Genomic DNA, 16,885 nt, shown 5'->3' on the forward strand with positions numbered 1-16,885 from the left:
ACACACTATGGAGAATACTAGCTCGAACCTCCTTCTCCAAAAATCATAGGTCTCCACTAATTGAACAAACAAAGGATGCCCCCTTACGTGTCAGTAGCAATAGCTATTATATCCTCGTTACAGGCCAGTTGTAGAGTGAGGAATCACAAATTACAAGCAAACTCAGGTTTGTTTCCCTAGTAGTGGAAAATAATTCACATGCTTACTGGCCACAAGGTTAGACATGATCAGGGACAAGAAATAATCCAAACCTCGTGTTCCTAGCTATCTCAGTGGAAAAAGTAACAAACAAATGGCAAATGTTAACTGACTTTTTAAAAAGTTTGCCACTAATAAAAATTAATTGGAGTCTATATCTGAAATCTGGATTTTAGGAGGGAAGTGTGCGTGTGCAACGAATACTACATCTCTTACTGTTAATGTGAAAAGCAACATAAACCATGCAAAAAGGTGATCAAGCTCCCCAAGCCATAACAGTGAGAGGGCATGAATGACAGAAATATATGAAGAGGTATATGTTTTGAAGAGGACAAGAGTGTATCTTATAACATATATTCAACTGGAACTAATATATACAGAGAAAATTTAAGCTCACTAGAGGTTGGCAAAGAAGATTTGCAACAATTCCCCAAGGATAAAGTGGTGAGACATTCATTAATTTAGCTGATACAAAGTGCCAGGTGTCCTTAATAAAATCTCTCCCCAGAGGAAATATATTTCTTCTAGTTGACAAATAAAGATCTTTCCATTTATCAAGGACTTTGAATTATAAATTACCCAAGCCTGAGACTGCTCATTAACATACGAAAACACCTATCTAGTTATTCATATTATTTTTCTACTTTTTAAAAAATTCTGCATAGTTTAGCAGAATAAATGCATAACTACATCTTCTGCCTCTTTAAATGTGTGCTACACACGCTTCTGTGTTATCAATGTGTTTTGTCAAACAATATTTTCATAGTATTTAAGGTTAGTCTCCTGCAAAGTAGCATCAGCTATCACCTACTGTGTTCTACATACACAAATTCTTAAACTTGATTTAAAATATTTTATACATTAGTCAGTGCCCAGATGATGTCTTATCGCCACAGTTTAACTACATGAGCATTTTTCACAAGCTCAAAATGTAAGAGACAGAACAAAAATAAAGGTTATCATGGCAAACTCAGAACAAGACACATATTACAAGAGATTATCAGACACCTATTATAGAGCAACTTGATCATTTCCTTAAAAAAGAGCTGTTTAAATTAAACTAATTTTTTTTTAAAAAAAAAAAATACCGTTTCTTCAATGGTAACATGTAGTGGAACCAGCAATGACATAGGTCTGCACAGATAAGGTTTGGTTTTGGGGTTGTTTTTTTTTTTGGAGTGGCTGCACATTGTCAGGAACATATATGACTGTGTTTCAAATTGCTTCTTAATATTAGAGTCAGTATGGTTTAACATCCTTTAAAGGGAGCGAATAACTATCAAACAGTCAGAGTGTTTCACTGTAAATTCTACTTCCAGTGTTGCCAATGACTTTATGACACTGAGCAAACTCCTTAACCTTCTTGGTGTCAGTCTACACAGTTGTAAAATGGGTCTACTTCTGTGATATTATACAGCAATATGTATTATTATTATTATTATTGTGATTTCAACTGTACTCAGACACTCCACTCAGGATCCAAAAGAGCTAGATGCTGTACAACAGACAATAAGAAAGAGTCTCTGCCCTCCGAATATTCAACAGTATACCGTATTGGAAACCTAAAAAATACAAAGTGCATTGAGTTAAACATCTTTGCTGCTGTCAAACTCACCTGCCTTGTCCATCGCTCCAAACACATCACCTTCTTTACAGTCCCTTGAATGCCTCCACATCCATTTCAAACTCCATGTTCTCAATTTCAAGTTTCTGCTAATGCCTACCTCCCATTCCTGAATATTCATCACTCTCCTGTTTCCTACCAATTCCATCTCTCTCCCTACTTCCTTTGTCCTCTCTCCCACAAGCATTTCTACACCTTCTCCCATGCAGCCATTACATGGGAGAGTCCTCCATGAATCTCAACTTCTCTCTTCCACAAGCCCTCCCCAAAACTATTTTTCCACGGTCCATGAAAAACAAACCTGTAATTCTCTATAAGATATATCAAAAAAGATATAATCCTTTCTTCTCCTTTATGTTTGTGTCACCTTTTTAGACTGTAATATTTCAGGAGAAGGAGCTTGCTTTTCAAATATATTAGCAAAGAGCCTAGCAAATTTTTGGTGGTACATAAATCATAATTTTTCACCATATGAAAAGTATTTGCTGAAGGGCAAATCAGTGCCACTAATGTCACCTATGCAGTGAATCCAAGGAAGACTTCAGAAGGCAGTAAGATAGCCACAACATTGTCAACCTGTGAAACTCCAAGTAACTGTATTTATTTGGAGCCCTTGTGGCACCTTAGAGACTAACAAATTTATTTGGGCATAAGCTTTCGTGGGCTATAACCCACTTCACCAGATGCATGGAGTGGAAAATACAGTAAGCAGGTATAAATATACAGCACATGAAAAGATGGTAGTTGCCTTACCAAGTGGGGGGTCAGTGCTAACGAGGCCTATTCAGTTAGGGTGGATGTAGCCCATTCCCAACAGCTGACAAGAAGGTGTGAATATCAACAGAAGGAAAATTATTTTTTGTCGTGCTAACGAGGCCAATTCAATCAAGGTGGATGTGCCCCATTCCCAGCAGTTGACAAGAAGATGAGAGTATCAACAGAGGGAAAATTATTTTTCTGTAGTGACCCAGCCACTCCCAGTCTTCATTCTGGCCTAATTTGATGGTGTCCAGTTTGCAAATTAATTCCAGTTCTGCAGTTTCTTGTTGGAGTCTGTTTTTTAATTTTTTTTTTTTGTTGAAGAACGGTGACTTTGAAGTCTGTAATTGAGTGTCCAGGGAGATTGAAGTGCTCTCCTACTGGTTTTTGAATGTTATGATTCTTGATATCTGGTTTCTGTCCACTTATTCTTTTGCGTAGAGACTGTCCGGTTTGGCCAATGTACATGGCAGAGGGGCATTGCTGGCACATGCTAGTATATATCACATTGGTAGATGTGCAGGTGAACAAGCTATATTTTTTTGGAAATTTACAGGCTTATGGAAAGGTTCAGTCTTTAAAAAGAAAAATTGTTGCTGTTCTTTAAAAAAAATCAGACAGACTAGTCACTGGTAAGCATGATGGATTACTGTAAATAAAACAAGTGACCCCTGGAGCATGTAAATGCTATATTAAATATATGTGTCAGCCTGAGTCTTTGAAGACTTTTGTATTGCCTAAAAAGGAGTTTTACTGTTGAGCATTTTGAAATAAAGTAAAAATGAACTTTTAACTAAGCTGAATGTGACCGTTACAAAATGTAAAGCCTTTCATCTGGATTCTATAGAAGCAAGACTCTAATGTGAACCTTAGCAGCAAGAAAGGGAGCCTTTCAAAAGTTTCCCCGTCATGGGAATGGCTATGTAATTAGGTAGGCTTTTTTTTTTTTTTTTTAAGGATTATTTGACTTGCCTTAGACATTGTAAGCATGAACAAAAATCTGAGACTGTCAGTTTAAGAAAAAGGTGCCGATCCCTGAAATGATACTTTTGACACAAACACAATGAAGATGAAGTCTAGTCTCTAATGTAGGGGTGCCAACCTGAGCCTGAGAAGGAGCCAGAATTTACCAACGTACATTGCCAAAGAGCCACAGTAATACGTCAGCAGCCCCACATTAGCTCCCCCGCCCCCGCTTCAAGCGCCTCCCACCCAAAAGCAGCCCCACCAACCAGTGCCTCTCCATCCCTCTCAATTAGCTGTTTCATGGTGTGCAGGAGGCTCAGGGAGGGTGGGAGAGGCAGCAAGGCCATGGCAGGCTCAGGGGAGGGGGCAATAAGGAGTGGAGTGGGGACAGAGCCAGGGTTTGAGCAGTGAGCACCCCCCAGCACATTGGAAAGTCGGTGCCTGTACAAGGAGCCACATATTAACTTCTGAAGAGCCGTATGTGGCTCCGGAGCCACAGGCTGGCCACCCCTGCTCTAATGTTTCCACTGGCATCCCAAGCATTGTGCAGCAAAAGCAGTTTTTCAGTGATCTTAATAGCCTGATGACTGCCATTCAAGCTGAGAAGAAAAATCAGGAAGAAAACAATGAACTGGAGATGCAATGATTGCAATAAACAATAAAAATATAAGGGACAAAAAAGAAAAAAACCACTTAGGACAAATGAAACAGCAAATTAGAGGAAGACAAAATATACAGTGTACATAAAAGCTGAAGGAAGAGACAGAAAAGGTTAATTAAAAGTAGATTCAAGGTAAGAATAGAAAACAGCTAACGGCATTAAATGCTAATGAGACTAGCAGATCCAAAAAAAACTGATAATGAGATATTAAGAGAACTGAAAAGGTAAAAAACAAAACAAGGGAAAATAAGCAAGGAGGAAAGTAAGAGCAATAAACAAATAAAATCTTCAGTTAATTATAATACCATGCAAAAAGATATCTGCATTTGTACTTACTCCTCCCAGTCAAAAACAAAAGTAATCAAATGTTTATTCTAAGAAACTATTTATCATTAAAAAAAATTCTCGACAAATTAGTAAAAGCAGTAGTAACAACAAAAATTCAGCTGCTTTTTAGTTCAACATTTTCAATAGGAAAGTAAATTAAATATCATACTGACTTATATCATCTTCCCATGAACTTCTACTAGCTTACACAGCATTTTACAAACCTTTGTTCATTAAAAGATCTTCTTTTTTACAAACGCAATATACTTTTCAATTATGTCCGTTTTCATCCATTCTCCCAGCAATGTCCTGCCATTGGCCAACCAGCTGCCAAGTTCCTTCCAGTACTGCCGAACCCTTGAGAGCACAGGTTATCCACAAACACAGGTGGGAGGGGGGCTGAGCAAGGGGAGTAGTGATGAGATATAGGACAAGTCTATACTAGAAAATTAAGTCAGCCTAAGTTACATCGACATACAGCGGCCGCAGTCATTAAATTGCTTTTGCATGTCCACATTATGCTCCTTGTTTCAGCAGTGCGCATCTCCAACTAGCAGTGCTTGCATCAATGCAAAGAGCAGTGCAGTGTGGGTAGCTATCCCACTGTGCACCTCACTACTATCTAGCACAGGCTGTTTTGGGAAGGTTTTGGAATGCCTCACGGGAGCAAACGAGTTGCACGGGGTAACTGGGAATATGGTTTCAATGTCCCATGATGCAGTTTTCTCCATCCCATAATTTTATCTGCATCCCAGAATGTTGAACACCTCTTTTGAAAAGCTCTACAATCCCTTGTGTCCGCCATCTCTGCAAGAAGCATGGATCCTACACAGCTCTGCACTACTGTGATGAGTGTTGTGAACAAAGAGTACCTGATCCTGCAGCATTTCCAGAGCCACAAGGAATATGAAAATTCTTTGCAGGCTGGCTTGCTGTGCACCATGAAAAGAAACAATTCAAGGTTGTTGTTGGCCATCAAAGAGCAGCTGCAAACAATGAAGCGCCAGTTCTGGGCCCAAGAAACAAGCACTGACTGGTGGGACCGCATCATTATGCGGGTATGGAATGACAAACAGTGGCTACAGAACTTTCGGATGCACAAGGCCACATTCCTGGAACTGTGTCTGGAGCTCGCCCCAGCCCTCCGGCACAGCAACATCAAAATGAGAACTGAACTGGCTGTGGAGGGCAAGTGGAGATTTCTGTGTGGAAGCTGGCAACACCAGATTGCTAACGATCAGTCAGGAAAACAATTCGGAGTTGGGAAATCCACTGGGGGGGGCGGAGTTGCTGTGATGCAAACGTGCAGGGCCATTACTCATGTCCTGCTACGAAGGAGTTTGACTCTGGGCAATATGCAGGACATAGCGGGTGGTTTTGCAGCAACGGGGTTCAGGAACTGCAGTGGGACAATAGATGGCACACATATCCCTATTCTAGCACAGGACCTCCTTGCCACAAGTACATCAACAGAAAGGGCTACTTTTCTATGGTATTGCAAGTGCTGGTGGCTTACCGGGCACATTTTACCGACATCAACTTGGGATGGTCAGGGAAGATGCATGATGCATGCATCTTTAAAAACACAGGCCTGTTCAGAAAGCTGTAAACAGGCACTTTCTTTCCAGACCAGATGATTACCACTGGGGATATTGAAATGCCTATAGTGATGCTGGGAGACCCAGCCTACCCCTTATTCCCATGGCTCATGAAGCCATACACTGGCCACCTCAACAGCAGCTAGGAGCACTTCAACCACAGCAGGTACAGAATGACAGTTGAACGTGGCTTTGGCTGCCTGAAAAGCCTCTGGTTCTGTCTACTCACAAGATTAGACCTCAGTGAAAAAAATATCCCCATGGTTATAGCCAGGGCCATCCCTAGGGAATGGGGGGCCCAGGACATAGGTGCCAAGTTTCTATCTAGCCACGGGTGCTCCCCCCGGCTCCGCCCAGACCTGTCCCCACCCCACCTCTCCCTCCCCTGAGTGCACTGCATCCTTGCTCCAGATGCGGCAAAACAGCTAATTGGCGGTAGGTGCTGGGATGGAGATGGAGACACTGATTGGCGGGGCCCGCCAGCAGGCAGGAGGCCCTTGGGGGAGGAGGAGGTTGCTAGGGGGGCTCCTCCTTGCTCCCCCCGCCCTCCCATGCCTCACCTCCCCGCCCACCTCCTCAGGAAGCACGGGGCCTCCCAAAGCACAGGGCCCAGGGCAGTTGCCCCAATTTGCCATACCCTAGGAATGGCTCTGGTTATAGCTGTCTGCTGTGTGCTTTATAATATCTGTAAAGCAAAGGGGGAGAAGTTCCTGCCAGAGTGGAGGGTGCAGGTGAAACAGCTGTGTGCTGATTTTTAACAGCCAGATACCAGAACTATAAGAAGAGTTCGACCTAACTACGACAATCTAAGCGCTCCACCTCTCACAGAGGTGGAGTTATTATGTCAGCGTCGCGGGCGAGTTACATCGGCAGGAGCAATATTTTAGTGTACACGCTTACACTGTTAGGTCGCTGTAAGCTGCCTTGCGTTGCCCTAACCCTGTAGTCTAGACCAGGCCATACACTGGTGCTACTTCAGCAAATTTGCCCTAGTGATAGTGTCAGAAATGTGACAGAAGAGGGCAGGCTACAGAGAGCATAAAGAAGTGGAGAATAGGGGTTTTCAAAATTGCTCTCTGAAGCTCTGCTGTGGAGTTCTTGCTTCTACAGCCTTGAACCAAGAAAGAATTTTTGCTTAGGTATGGGCCAATTCAGCAAGGTATTCAAGCACATGCTTAATTTTAAGCATGGGAATAATCCCATTGATTTCAATTGGACTATTCTCATGCCTAAAGTTAGGCACATCTTTAACTATCTGGCAGAACTGAGATCTACTTGTCTTGATAAGAAGTAAGAAAGAGTGAGTCTAGGCTACCCTCAGTTCTGTGAAGAAACAAAGAACTTCTGGTGGGAGCCTGGAGGGGGTGAGATCTTTCCTGTTTTGATACATCTAGAATATCCTGTTAGGTTTGCAAAGGGAGAAAAACACACAAGTAATGTATCAGTAATGTATCAGTGGAGGAATCATTAAGAAAATTTTCTAACTAGAGTCATTATTCTCCTATACTTATTTTATTCTGACACCACTACTTTGCCAGTAATGTACAGCTGTATAATCATTACTGGGGTTATACATATACATTATATATATTTATTTTAAGGGTTATACATTAATTAAGCATGGCGAGCCCATTCAAACACTCTTGTCCCATAGTTGAACAGTGATAGTTCTTTACCTGCTTCAACACGTTGAAGGTGCGTTCACCTGAAGCCACTGATGCAGGAAAACTGACAAAAATTGCAATGCAATTGTGATATTAGGAAACACCCCACAGAGTCCAAGTTCAAATATTTCTTGAAGCAATTCCTTTGGCTTGCAATCCAATTTAAAGTTTGTGGAATATATTTGTTTGAGGAAGATGACCTCGTCACTGAGATCTTTTGAGATTTCTTTGTTGTACTGTTGCTGAAATTGTTCAGCTACAGAAAGCAGATCTTCATTACTCAGTCTATTGAACTTCCAAAGAAACCCAAAAAGGGTACAAATTAGTTGCAGTGACTCAAATCAACGTGTAAGACCTAAGTGAATAGAGTCAATGACGACAAGGAAGACATTGACCCTATAATGCTGCTCGGCATCGAATTCAGGAGGTAAGTTGCGATTGGTGGAGAACTCAGATGAAATGCCAGTACTCTGTGCTACTAATTTGGACTCAGTCAGGATCGCATCCCATCGATAAGACTTTCAATGTTATCCCTCTCAAAATCAAGTGTAGCATTGTGTGCTTCACTTACCAGGTTAGTTTGGTGGATCATTGTAAGTAACTTCATCCACAAAGATGACATCAGAATGTATTCAAATTTAGACGTGCTTTTGAATAGACTGAAGTTCAGTTCGAGCCTGTGCAGTGAGATTGAGAGATTCAAGCTCATTTAAAGACTCTCTCATTGAATTCAAATGCTGCACAACTGGTTGAACACCATCAATCCGTGCAGACCATCTAGTTTTGGACATCCCATGCAGAGAAACAGGAAGATACTGCTTCAGAATTTAACACCTTTGTGGACTGCTACTGAAGAGATTGTACATTTGTTGAATAGTTCCAAAGTAAGTAATTGCCTCCTTGCATGATTCAGCACAGTCAACACCTACAAGGCTAAGTGTGTGGTTTCCACAGCTGAGGAAAATACAGTTTGAATTATGCTCAAGCAGAACCGCTTGTACGCCTTTGTACTTCCCAGCCATATTAGATCCATTGTCATCGGCTTGACCAATTCAGACTTGAAAATCTAACTTAAAACCTTCTAGAACTGCTAGTACTCGAGCAGCAATTTCTCTTCCAGTTTTTCTCATGAAATTATCAAATAAATCTTTCTTCAATTGAAAATTTTGAGCTGTCTACAATCCTAACCTATCAAATAACCATAGTAGTCTGTTCTTTGTGAGAACAATCTGGAGTGGCATCAACAATGATTGAAAAATACTTGACATTTCGAATCTCATCAAGAATGGCTGTTTGTATGAATGACCCACATAGCTCATTAAACTCGTTTTGTATGCGTGTGGAGAGACTTGCATGTGCTTTTGACTCTCTTGCGATTCTCAAACACGTTTAACATGCTCTGATAAAACTGGGTCATATTTGCTGAGGAGCTCAACTATGCCCAGAAAGCTTCCATTTGCACGATCACCAATATGTTGACTGGAACCAAAGAAAGACAATTCCCACTCAGAAAGAAAAAGGATGACATTCAGGATCCGCTCAAGAAGTTTTTTCCAGTTATTAGTTTCTGTAGAGAGTTCACTCAAAAGTAAATTCTCAACGTAACTTTCAGCTAATGCTGCCCTACTGGCTGATTTCCATGCAACATAGTTTTCTTTGTGTGACATTGAACTCTCATGTGATGGTATCTGGTCTTTCAACTTCCTCCAGCCTCTGTTGAGGCTCCATCCTGATTGATCAGAGAGAACTGATGCATTTGTAGCACTTTTGTTCAAAATGAAGCACGGTGCACAGTACAGAGACTGTTTTTCCGTACTCCAGCATAACCACTCTCTTGTGCAGGTCTCACTATTTGGAAGAGTTTTTGTCACAACATGAGTAGGGAAAGTATGATTATCAGCATCTTGTGGAATGTTACTTGGAATTTCAAAACAACTAATTTGAAGAAAAGATTGCATTTGGGCAGCATCGCTTTTGTCAATAATTCCAATGTCAGTCACAGTCAAACCTGTCAAGTACAGTACTCATGAATTGCTCTTGCTGCGTAAGATCGACACCTTCCTGTTGCTCTTGAGTTTCTTGATCGTACACAGGATCTTCTGCTGCAGCTGTTACTGTTGGCACGTCTCCTTGACTACTGTCCTCATGTTCATGTATTGGCATTGAAATATCACCTGTTGCAGTTGCGGAGTTTTCATTATCTGTAGCATTGTTTGTTGGGTAAGGTGTGTTTTCCAGTGGTTTGAGAAATGAAGTTATTCGCTTTGAGCTCTTAGCTGCTGCTTCACTCAGTTGTTTTCGCCATCTCTTGCTTGCACCACTTTCAAATCTCCTCTTCATAGTGATCTATCTGGTCAATACGTAGCCTACCCACCCTTAAAATATTCTGCTGTAAATAAGTAGCTTATCTACACTTGAAATCTCCTACTGTAAATATGTACACAAATGATGAATGGTACACAAATGCTCTAAAGACTTAAAAGGAAGGAATACTAATTAAGAACACAAAATGAAACAGACAGACAGGTTATTATCCTTATCGCTGAATCAAAACTCAAGCACAAAAGATATAATATAACATGCTGAGCTGAAGACAAAGGGATGACATATATATAGTAAACACAGACACGGATACAGACAGAGGGATAATGTCCAAAAATTTCAAACATGTGTCCTCACGAAACTCACTCTACAAGATTGTCCTCACAAATCTTCACCTTGAATCTGGGCCTATAGACTATGAAAGCCTATGATGATGGCCAAGTTACCAAGCTAGGTCTCAACCAACCAAACAGTCACCTCTTTTAGCTACCATATGAAGATAACAATGAGGAACTCTCACACATAAATAATTCCTTAGTCAACTAGACGTAAAACTATAAAGACACTAAAATGTAACAATTCTCTACCTTTCAACACGCACTTGATCCAGCACCAGCCACTAGTAATGGTTTGTTTACATAATCAGCTTATCTGAGAGGACATGTTCATCACGGTCTAATCTTGTGCCATCAGAACAGATGTATTTTAATATTTATGAATACTTTGAACTCTTTAATATGACAAAATCTATATCAGTTAACAAAAAAATTATGTCTGTTACCAAATCACATCTCTTATTTGCTTAAATTTACAGCTCTAAGCTGAGAGTGTGTATCACATTTTGGTCTGATAGGGATGCGCATAAAAACAAGTTGTGAAACTTATTAAATGCCAAAAAATTAACAAGTGTCTAAATTTGAGGCCCCCTTTGAGCTTAAGGCCCAGGCCAAATGGCCCTGCTGGCCCCCGTCGAGTACAGGCTCCCATCCTGTACTCGACAACAGCTTGCCACTATCTCGCAAACCAGAATTCTCTAACCAGCCTCTGGCACAACATCTGCTTTTACACCGTTGATAGTTACAACAAAAAAGGCATAACACATTGACTACCATCTTTGAAACAACAGTTCATCCAGCTGATATAAGAAAAAACAAGTGAAGGAGACTGATATTTTACTGGGTGTGATATATGGCCAGAAAGGGTTAAGCATCCTACAGGATACATGATCCAAATTCAACCTTTAGGGACACATTGGTAGATAATGTTTGTGTTTTTGTATGTTTACATAAATACTGTTAGCGGTTAACAATGTAATCAAACAGTCCCTGTCTATGCTGTATTCTCTTAATTCAGAGATCAAAAGGAGAACATTTAAATGAACTGTAAATATATTGATATCATTGTATTGATTTCTCTTTGACGTATATAGCAAATCACCTTCAAATGGCAGAAAACAGGCAATTGCCTTATGTTAATCTATGTAGCTAATTACCAGTGATGCTTAGGAAATAGGTCTACTTCAGAGTTGGGATGATTCCCTATTGTTCAGCTAAGAACTCTGAGCTGTCAAGAGAAGGCCGGGAACTATCTACAAAAGTCTTGGGTCCTGATCCTTTTTATCTCAGATCTGCTTGATGCTTTATGCAGAGAAAGCTTCAGTCGTTAAGACCCCACCTGGATCACTCTGGATATAAACACTGGACTGAATCCATGGACTAATTCTGAAAGAACTCTTTGCAACTACAAAGCTCACAATCTCTATGAAATTGATCTCAGAACTGTACTCATGTTTGTGGGTATACTGATCTTTTAATCAATATTCTCTCTCTCTTTTCTTTTTTAATAAATTTTAATTCAGTTAATAAGAATTGGTAAGATCTGAAATATTCTTTAACTTGTCAGGTGATTTGTCCGATCCTTTGGGATTGACAGAACTTTCTTATACAATGAATAAGGTTTTCAGTAATCCTCATCATATTTGACTTGAGAGTCTGCATATAAGCCCAAGGCTAGGTTGCTATAAGGGAACTAAGTTTCTCGCTTCTGTGTAACCAGTAAGGTATTGTAGAAGCTGTTTTGTGCTGGCTTGGTAAATCTAAGGATTGGAATATCCACCAGTTAGGGGGATTATCTGCCCCATTCTTTGAAATTTGCCCTAACTGAGTAACCTCAATGTGCCACCGCCCTCCCACCCCCATCCTGGGATCCCAGTCACACTGGGTTGGCCAGATAAGGAGCAAGAACTTTGAACACAGATATAAGCCCTTGTTTTAGAGGACTTATAGAGAAAATGCTAAACTTAAAAAAATATTTTACAGAGAATGGAGATGCGGGTCCATTTTTAAACCACTTTAGGCTGAAAAAAAGTGATTATTTTGGGCTTCTATTACCTCTATAGGTATTTAGTATGTATAGGTATAAGTATCATCAGGCTAGCTCAAATTTACATTCAGTCACCCATTCAAAGTAAAAAAGACAGTAAAGTTGATGAAGGTGGGCTAATTACAAAAAAATAAATTTTTGCTTTTCAGTTTAAATTTTCACTGAATTCTGCAAATAAGTGCTCTCTAACGCCAAAATAGAATCGTTCTGACTATACAGCCACTCCATAATGGACTGAGTCATATACCCATTATAAATCACTTACATTTTGCAACATTAATTGGTTTACAAATATAATACAAGTAATAGTGCTTTTTAAAATTTTCTTACAAGTGGCACAAATAGAAATGGATTCCTTTTTCAATAAATTTCTGTCAGGAATAATGAGTATCTCCGCAGTTAGAAAGAAATGTCCCTTAAAGCTGAAAGTCATAAAATGGAACTTAACACAGTATTACTATATACATATTATCTGATTATATAAGATAACATGGTAAGAGTAAATGTGTATCGTCTTGTTTTCTGCAAAACTACACAGCATACAAACTATACATACATGAAAGCTTAACACATGTACTACACAAGCATTGCTTTTCAAGCCATGGAAAGACAGGCTGATAAAGGACAAAAGAAGTTACCCACTCTACAGTGACTGTGGTTCTTTGAGATGTTGTCAACACGGAACCCACTGTAGGTGTGCCTGCATCTGATGAGCATGAGATCAGATTTTTTTTTTTTTTTAACACAACAGTGTCCCTCAGGGTTGCAAATGCACCCTGTGCCTCCTCATGCTTCTATGCAAGAGCAGAGTGACCACAGCCCTCCTTCAGTTCCCTGGCAATTCAAAGCCCTTGGTAGCTGAGGACTCTGAAAAGCAGGGATAGAGAACATGTTGGGGGATGCACACTGACAACATCAACTTGAAGAACCAAAGAAACCATAAGGCAAGTAACTGTCCTTTCTTCTTCAAGTATGTATGAGAGTGAATCCCACTTCAGGTGACTGGCAAGCATTACCCCTCAGGATGGGAGGAATGAGGAGTTTCAGCTGCATCAGTAAAACCTTGATTGTAATACTGCTCTCCTAAACTTAGTCCTGACCCAGCTGCTAAGTCCACAGTGTTTGACAAAAGTCAGGGAGTTACTCCATGTCATTGCCTTGTACATCTCTGATATTGGCAAATGTCTGAAGAATGCAAATGTCACTCTGTAATGAGTCTTGATGTTCAGTGGGAGAGATTCACCAGCCAACTGTTAACACAAGGAGATACATTGTTGTAGCCAATTGTGATATTCTCTGAGATGAGATGGCTTAACCTTCACAAAACCCATCTACAGCCATAAATAGAGAGGGTGAGTATCAATGGTTTTATCCTATCAATATAACAAAGCAAAGTCTTGGAAACATCTAGTGTGCAATTTATTTTCTCCCAGTGCATAATGTGGTTTTTTGATGGATTGATTCAGATAAAGTTTCAGACCACTCTGAGGATGAATTTTGGGTAAGGCCTTAATACTACCTTGTCCCTATATAATAAAAAAGGAACATTCAAGAAATATTCTTCAAATAGTTTGAAAAGGAATAAGTCTGAAGCTTAGCCGGGGTAGCAGGACAGATACTCGCTGGGTTCTGTCTCACTGAAGGCAGTAGGAGGGCAGTAAGAAGGAACCAAGGGAGGATAGTGGCAACTCCACACCTTATGCCCTTGCATGGGAGGGCACAGGGCAGCCCCCATGGGCACTGCTGTAAATTCAGTCTGGCACACAACAAACACTTTCAGTGGTATACAAACTGACATGCCCAACAAACTACAGGTTTATCATACAATGGGCATCATCTAAATCAATCTCAAAGGATATTATGATAAACGCAATATTAGTTTGTGCCACTAGAGTGCCTGTACTTTTAAACTCTCTGACATTTTGCAGCTGGGCATTGGCCCTAGCCTCCTGAGACTTTTTAATATTGGCATGATCCAAAGCTCTTTGAAATCATCAAAAGCCTTCCCATTGACTTCAATGAGCTCTGGTTCAGGCACACACGGCACCCTTGCCTTCTGCAAGCAGATGTCTGCCCAGTCCTACTGGATAACACAGCCACTCACAACCAGAAAGAGAAATCCTTCCCTTTCCACAATATACAGTCTCAATTCATACATGTGCTCTTTCAATATCATTTCCACTTCGGCAATACCCTGACGCATCAGTTCTTTTCCAGAATATATCACTAATACAGATCTGGAGACAGTCAACTTGCATTTTCTTTGGAAGTACTGAGTAAAATATTTTTGTGACATCCCTGTTCTAACTCTGTATAAAGAGAAATTCCTTGAATCTTCATTATAACTCAAATTGGCTGCACTGTCTTTGATTTTATTGCTTTAATACTTTCTTCAAACATAGAGAACTCATCAGATTGCTCACTGATTGCTCCTCCACAGCATGTACGTACTTTCTGTACCCTTGAGGCTTCCTGCTCCCTTATGCATCTGCATTAATGACAGATCTCCAAGTGGAACCTGCACTCCCTCTCATGGTGATTTCTTCTATCACATCTAAATCAGGGTTCAACAGCCTCCACTGGTTTCAGACTCTCACTCGATTCCCTGTCATCTCTTGCTAAAGTTTCCACTGACAAGATAGCAGCTTCTTTCTCAAATCTCCTTCAGTCAACAATTTCTTTTGGCTGCTGTCATTACATAACCCAAACACCACACAGTCCTTTAATGAGTCATTTAAATTTACAAGAGTGCTCACAAAATGCCATGAGTTTCTTAAATTCAGCCAACAGACTGAGGGGTTTTGATCACGTTTGTGACATCAAAACTAAACTTCTCCCCTATAATGAGCCATCTGGGAAAGAGATGGTCCCTTAGGACTGTCCCAATCGCTGCATAACTTTTCCCAGTTGGATCACTAAGGCTTGTCGAGTTTTTGAGTAATTTCTGAGTCATTTCCTATAAACCCCATGTTTTTCTTCAGGAACATCATTTACCAAAAAAAAAACAAAAAAAAAAACACTATTTATTCTATCAATATAATCTGCCCACTGTTCTTCATTTTTGTTGTATTCTGTAACATGGCCAAATGTGGTAACAACTTTATTAAATGAGAAGTCAACAGTGAGAGTAAACAAAAGAAATAAACCTCGCTACCTTTTTGTTTCCATGTCTCTCACACTTTTGTCCAATGTCTTTAATCTACTGTGTCTCCAATTTATGTGATGTGTGTGTTAACAATGCCTCATTGCAATGGCTGGATGGAGATCAATGAGAGAATGCACCAGAGCTGTTGCAACACACACTGTTTACCCAGATTCCCTTCTATTTCCTGTGTAAAAGGTCAGAGTACAAGGAACTAGAGCCTAGAAACACAAAGTAATATTTGTACATATGGATCCCATGTTTGATGTATTAGCAATTATCATTTAGTATGGCAAATCCTGTGTTCCTAAATTATCTAGCAGATGATATGACAATCAGAGAACATATATAAAAGTTACAGTCAACTCTAAAACCACTTTATGTAAAAGTAGTAATCTCACACAGAGACCCATTAACAGTACTGTCACAAGTTCATCCTCTAAAGATGAAACACATCTTGTAGGCCATAAAAGAAGGAATGGAAAGAAGCCCATAGGATACATAAAAAATATATGTGGAATATTATAATATACAAGTTTCTAAAGATGATCCATATATTGTATAGAAATATTGGCTGATATTAGGACAGTTTTATGCAAATGATTCTGAACAATGAGACGTACAGTACAGTATCTGCATCATATTCACAAGTGGATACAAAAATTAATTACTACTGTGTTTTCAAAAAAAGGAAATATCTGGTACCAAGAGAACAATGACTTACGAAAATCTGAAAAAAGGAGATATACTAATAACACATGGGGAACTCCCACATTCCAGCTAATATAATGTCCAAACAAAGACAGTTTTAATTTGATATTACATTTCATGACTGTCAACTCTTGAGTGGTTTCCAAGAGGTCCTTAAAATCTATAGCAAAGTCTTAAAAGGGAACTGAGTCTTCACAGATCACTGGTGTGTCTAATATAATCCTTGAGAACAGATGACAAAGAACTAAAACAATAGTTTCTTCTGAAGATACAAGGTTGCATAATAATGAATTGCACAAAACTCTAGTAGTTTATATATAAATGCTGCAGGAGAGATGACCAATATCTCCTATCCAAACAGACACTCAACTCTTCAAAACAACCTCATTATAATCATCCTTGAAATACATAATGACAAAGGGTGGTATTAATATTACAGATTGGAAATTGCTAGCTAGAACCATGACTTTTCATCTCGAAGACAGCTTTCTGGCAAGTAATGTGGAACAGAAGCAATAAAAATTAAATGAA

At 39.8% G+C, this 16,885-nt stretch overlaps 1 protein-coding gene across 1 annotated transcript in view; it reads right to left on the bottom strand.

Moving 5' to 3' along the window:
• The window catches only part of SHQ1 (SHQ1, H/ACA ribonucleoprotein assembly factor), a 109,678-nt gene that overhangs the window by 73,265 nt on the left and 19,528 nt on the right, over window positions 1-16,885 (bottom strand). The gene's annotated exons all lie outside the window — the stretch shown is intronic.

Source organism: Lepidochelys olivacea (genome assembly GCF_965140295.1).
Source record: "Lepidochelys olivacea isolate rLepOli2 genome assembly, chromosome: 7".
Lineage (NCBI taxonomy): Eukaryota > Metazoa > Chordata > Testudines > Cheloniidae > Lepidochelys > Lepidochelys olivacea.